The sequence below is a fragment of the Pecten maximus genome, unplaced genomic scaffold (assembly GCF_902652985.1).
Source record: "Pecten maximus unplaced genomic scaffold, xPecMax1.1, whole genome shotgun sequence".
Taxonomy (NCBI): Eukaryota; Metazoa; Mollusca; class Bivalvia; order Pectinida; family Pectinidae; genus Pecten; species Pecten maximus.
The window spans coordinates 1-6651 of NW_022981701.1; the positions used below are offsets into that span (position 1 = coordinate 1).

General features: G+C 37.2%; 1 long non-coding RNA gene across 1 annotated transcript; it reads left to right on the forward strand.

Moving 5' to 3' along the window:
- Window positions 1–4574: 4574 nt before the first annotated feature.
- Window positions 4575–6302, forward strand: LOC117320195. The gene is made up of 3 exons (XR_004530944.1): window positions 4575–4676; window positions 5671–5771; window positions 6166–6302. It is a non-coding gene; the product is annotated as an uncharacterized LOC117320195 (long non-coding RNA).
- Window positions 6303–6651: the final 349 nt, after the last annotated feature.

The following is a 6651-nucleotide window of genomic DNA, read 5'->3' on the forward strand; positions in this document are numbered from 1 at the left end:
AGGGTCTGTATATAAAATAAACAGGGAAGAAAGGGAGAAAGGGAACTGGACTTTTGTTTTGCGTATATACAAACAAGATATAGTGTCTACGGGCAGACTCTCTGATGAACAGACTTACTGGACACGATAGTACTGTAAATATTCATATTATCGCTCACTCATATTTTACCAGATAAGCGCATTTCAACAAGTTAAAACAAAGTTAATGATGATCCAGTGCTCCCAAAATGCATAAAACTACAACGAAACCAATTAGCGTTATCATGACTTAACGGAACAATTTTTATGACGAAATGCTTTAAAATAACTGTACAACTAAGCATGTCAGAAATGTTCTTAACGCTGGTGAAGGTATCATCCAGGATAGCACCAAGACTAAAAGTAAATGTAAATATATTGGCGCACTTAACATTTCAGCACATAAATTATCTTGAATAGATTTAAACAAGGGTTTGCACGCCCACAAGACTTGCCGTAGAAAACAATTTACTGAACATTCAATTAGAGTAATCGTAATTTACTGGAATGTCTTCACAACAAAGTATGATTACCGTTAAGATATGTGTTTCCTCTTTGTACAAAAATGTAGGTCATTACATATATATCACGAACAAATGTGCAGCTAACACGTCGATCATTGCTTGGTTTTGTTTTTTTATTATCATTATTCTATACTGTCGCTGACGCTGTTGCTTTTGAACAATTTAGCTCTGAAATCTTTAAGAAATATTAGCGCAGGAACGTCTCCGCTAAATTATGAACTACAAAATGTTAATAACATTTTCCTCATTCCTTTCTAAGATTACTAGTATCGTAATGTTTTTGTTTTGAAGGTCGTTCATATACAGCTACTGTACACCGGTCTGACAGACAGCTGGCCGAGGATATTCGGCCGAAGTAGACTACTGACCGTAGCTGGAATAATAGTGGTATCTGCATTATTTGGAATCATATTCACTACACAGGTAAGGATTTGGTGTTATACGAATCAGCTCTGTGACTTTGTTTTTGCAAATCCTTGGTTTCCCTATGACAGTAGGGTTATGTTCTAAAGACCAGAAATCCTTGGTTTCCCTATGACAGTAGGATTGTGTTCTAAAAGCCAGAAATCCTTGGTTTCCCTTTGATAGTAGGGTTATGTTCTAAAGACCAGACATCCTTGGTTTCCCTATGACAGTAGGGCTGTGTTCTAAAGGCCAGAAATCATTGGTTTCCCTATGACAGTAGTGTTATGTTCTAAAGACCAGACATCCTTGGTTTCCCTATGACAGTAGGATTGTGTTCTAAAGACCAGAAATCCTTGGTTTCCCTATGACAGTAGGATTGTGTTCTAAAGGCCAGAAATCCTTGGTTTCCCTATGACAGTAGGGTTATGTTCTAAAGACCAGAAATCCTTGGTTTCCCTATGACAGTAGGGTTGTGTTCTAAAGACCAGAAATCCTTGGTTTCCCTATGACAGTAGGGTTGTGTTCTAAAGACCAGAAATCCTTGGTTTACCTATGACAGTAGGGTTATGTTCTAAAGACCAGAAATCCTTGGTTTCCCTATGACAGTAGGGTTATGTTCTAAAGACCAGAAATCCTTGGTTTCCCTATGACAGTAGGGTTGTCTTCTAAAGAACCGAAATCATTGGTTTCCCTATGACAGTAGGGTTATGTTCTAAAGACCAGAAATCATTGGTTTCCCTATGACAGTAGGGTTGTGTTCTAAAGGCCAGAAATCTTTGGTTTCCCTATGACAGTAGGGTTATGTTCTAAAGACCAGAAATCCTTGGTTTCCCTATGACAGTAGTGTTATGTTCTAAAGGCCAGAAATCCTTGGTTTCCCTATGCCACTAGGGTTGTATTCTAAAGACCAGAAATCATTGGTTTCCCTATGACAGTAGGGTTATGTTCTAAAGACCAGAAATCATTGGTTTCCCTATGACGGTAGGGTTGTGTTCTAAAGGCCAGAAATCCTTGGTTTCCCTATGACAGTAGGGTTGTGTTCTAAAGACCAGAAATCATTGGTTTCCCTATGACAGTAGGGTTGTGTTCTAAAGACCAGAAATCATTGGTTTCCCTATGACAGTAGGATTGTATTCTAAAGACCAGAAATCCTTGGTTTCCCTATGACAGTAGGGTTATCTTTTAAAGGCCAGAAATCATTAGTTTCCCTATGACAGTTGGGTTATCTTCTAAAGGCCAGAAATCATTGGTTTACCTATGACAGTAGGGTTATGTTCTTAAGGCCAGACATCTTTGTGTTCCAAGCCGTAAATTCTTTCGTTTTCTCCTTCATTGACTCATGGCCGATGTTAATTTAGGCAACAACAATTACATTCTATAGTACTGAAAAACTTGATTGTAATAACCCGGTATCTCAGTGAGTACCGGACATGTAGGCAATGGGGATGGCGATATTGAAGACTTTTATTGAGTTTTTGTTCAGACATGAATATTAGCTCCATGAAACATATCTTCTATCAAAACGTTTATTTTCCCACCCTACCACTCTACACTCTACAAACTGACGGCATGAATTTGATATCATGTCACCACCCCGATCCTCATTTGTTTAGGATGGGACTAAACTCGGATTTCATCTTGATTGGCATGGTTAATGGAGGTATATACACTGTCCCAGCTCCAGGCCAGCGAAGCGTAAATAGTTTTTTTTAAAATTCGTAATTCTGATATTCTCGGATTACAAAACACACTTTTCAATACAAACTGGGAGTAAGATACAATAGTAGAAGTGGAAGACGTATACTCCTCTTCCTCATGAAGCCGTACCCTTGCTAAAATGCATATTTTGTGCTCAGGTTTAAATATTTTTGTTGATAGAATTATCTCAATTAAATTTTTTTTTCAATTATTTGGAGGAATTTCGGAAAGAATTACAGTGAAATGTTATTTTCAATGTTAAAGTTTTTCCTTTAAACTGCTTTCTCATGATTTAAAGGAATTTTAAAAGAAGGTCGGTTCAGTAAATATTTCATACTTGAACACGAGGATGGTTTTGTGAATACATACCCTGGTCTTATATTTTCAATTACTAATGGATATTCATCTTTTTCCCTATTTTGACCTTGTTTTATCGATTTTTGTGTTAGAATTACGGTTGCGTTTGCATGTTGGTATTCTCCGACTAACTATCAATCTAATCTATCGACTTCAATCTAACTAAATAAAGTCCTCTCCGAATCGTTGGAGTTACTGTCTAAAAACAGTCATCTCTTAATTACTGGAGTAACAGTCTTAAGAATGCTATCTCCGAATCACTAGAATTACTGTCTAACGATAGTCCTCTCCGAATCACTGGAGTTACTGTCTAAAGACAGTCCTCTCCGAATCACTCGAGTTATTGTCTAAAGACAGTCCTCTCCGAATCACTCGAGTTACTGTCTAAAGAAAGCTATCTCCGAATCACTAGATTTACTGTATTAAGACAGCTATCTCCGAATCACTGGAGTTATTGTCTTAAGACAGCTATCTCCGAATCACTAGATTTACTGTATTAAGACAGCTATCTCCGAATCACTGGAGTTATTGTCTTAAGACAGCTATCTCCGAATCACTGGAGTTACTGTCTTAAGACAGCTATCTCCGAATCACTAGAGTTACTGTCTTAAGACAGCTATCTCCGAATCACTGGAGTTACTGTCTTAAGACAGCTATCTCCGAATCACTAGAATTACTGTATTAAGACAGCTATCTCCGAATCACTAGAATTACTGTATTAAGACAGTCCTCTCCGAATCACTGGAGTTACTGTCTTAAGACAGCTATCTCCGAATCACTGGAGTTACTGTCTTAAGACAGCTATCTCCGAATCACTAGAATTACTGTATTAAGACAGCTATCTCCGAATCACTGGAGTTACTGTCTTAAGACAGCTATCTCCGAATCACTAGAATTACTGTATTAAGACAGTCCTCTCCGAATCACTGGAGTTACTGTCTAACGTCAGTCCTCTCCGAAACACTAGAATTACTGTCATTTGAAAGCCAAGTGATTAGCAAAAGAATGTAGACTCCGTTTTGGTCATAAAGTTCGACTTTGTCTTTTTGTGAACATAATAAAATATTTGACGAAGACATATCTTATTATAAATTCGTTCAGTAATATCGTGAACATATATAATGGAATGGTTGGCCAATAAAAACGTCTACCTTGAGGGTATACCAGAGGGAAATCTTCAATCCGAGGGATGACATTCTAGGTTGTCTAACCTGACACTCCGAGAATATCCCAAGGGAGATTTCATTTTCTGTCACGTCCTCGTGTTAGGGAATGGTTATTTTTCTCTCAAAAGATTATTTTAACTACATCTCTGTTCACAGCGTCGAGTTATTTCAATATCGAAAAAAAATATTGCAATGCAAACAATGTGATGTGATTAAGATGTCGCCGTGACGTCATTGTATTGTTGCAAGATCTGCGATCCAACACACTATAGGGGTGACAGAGTAATATTGAAGTAAAATTGGAGATAAATCGGAACTAAGAGAAAAGACCGTATCTATCAATTAGCAAACACGATTTCAATTGCTCAATCAATACAGTAGCATTTTAGTTTTGCGTCTTACTTTTAGGGAGGCATGTACGTTGTCCAGCTGACAGACTGGTATATATCTAGTATATCACTTCTAGTGCTGGTGGGGACGGAGGTCACTGCCTTGGCTTGGATATATGGTATGTACACACAGATCATCAGGTATATGTCCTGTATGATGTGTCAGCTGTGTATAGTAGTTTATCACATACTAAAAGTGTGTTATCGTTAATGTATTCCTTTGGGCGGGGGGGGGGTATTAACATGTTTTTGTTTTCACTTCCCAGGGAGTTGAGAAATACATTGACTAATTGCTAAAGGCCCAATAACCACCGATAATAATTTTATGAACCGCTTTGAGACGGCTATGTAGCTGTATATAGCGATATATTAAACCCCTTAATTATTAGTATCATCAACAGTGTTATTTAAGATGTTATTACAATATATCTTTCCTGTTTGATCAAGGGAAATCCTATATAATGAAATTTTCGCAGCGACTCCTCATTTCTCTAGAGATTCCAACATTGACAGCCTCTTAAAGATATTCAGAAATAGAAGGTTTATCCTCTGTGCAAGCTCCAGACCTGCGGGTATAAAAAGTCATTCTGATATTAACACATTTCAATACAAATTGGGTGTTGGATACAGGAGAGAAAAAATGGAATAAACTGCATCATCCATCAGTTTCGTCCTTCTTGGACTTGTTATTGCACCATTCCATGGCCAAACCAAATGTACATAGGTGATAAGTGTTGTTTTTAAAAAAAACAATCGCTAAGAAGATTTATTTAGAAGATTACAGAGAAGCGACAAATAAGCCAATCAATTTTAACGATATGGGGATCACGGCATTCATTTGGTATACATGCTAGGAACAAACTAGTGTTTTAGATTTAGTCGAAAGATGGCAGTGACTGATGAGCTTTCGGCTTTGCCATGACATTCCAAGGTTGTAGAGAGCGAAAGTGAGCTAGCTCTTTGAGTATGAAGGATGGCCTTACTCGTGATGCTAAGGGCTTACAACATTACCTTATTCGTGCTGTATAAAATAAACAATAAGACAATTACTTATTTTGATTAAAGGATATTCTAATATGTGATTTGACGTCATAAACTAGTTGCTTGTTTTAGGTGCCGATCGTCTCTATGATGACATCGAAGCAATGATCGGGTACCGGCCTACTAAATTATGGATGATATTGTGGAAGTTCATCACGCCTGTTTTATACGCTGTGAGTAACAGTGTCCGTCCCTGATTTGGTTATTTGTTTTAATATGTATCCATGTTTTAAAAGAATTCTCGTATTATTATTTAATTAAACGTTAAGTTAACACTCATAGTTTAACTGTCATGATTATTTCCTCAGTATTAAAATGAATCCCCGAGAGAACAAAATGCATTACTCTTGACTTATCGCCCAAAATCCTGCTATTAAAGCAACACATTTATATCGCAAAAGATATTTTAAAATGCATGTTAGAAAATAAGCGTGTTCCAGAAATAACTTGCTATTTTGGTGGCCATAGAAGTTTTATCAGGTACAATTTTATGCGTTAAACTATGGAATGAAATGTTGCCCGTCACTTCCTCCAGAACGTCAGATTTCAATATATTTTACGCTTCAGGCACTGTGGCTGATCGGCATCATAAATCATCAGCCAGTCACCTATGGTTCGACACCCTACCCCACCTGGTCTATAGGAATAGGCTGGATGGTCGCCTTTCTTCCTTTGATTCCTATACCAGTAACAATATTCCTCACTCTCAGACGTCAAAGAGGCCCTATACGACAGGCGAGTATAATACTATAGTGTGTCGCAGGAAATGGTGTTTGTTGCGTTTCTCAGTATTTCATGTACCTCATATTGAGATTTAAAACTATTTACAATTTGCAGTATTTCTTTAAATTTTCTCATGTTGCATGAATTTCTGATAATTACGTTTGCAATATCCATTCTATCTCCAGATACTTGGATGTAAAAACCGTCACGAAATAAAGATATTTTATGATCGTATTGATACCTCCACTTCCTCTTACATTGACACAATGAAAACCAGTTTTGACTGGTCTTTTATATTTACCCACAACTATGTTTTTTCTTAACAATTCC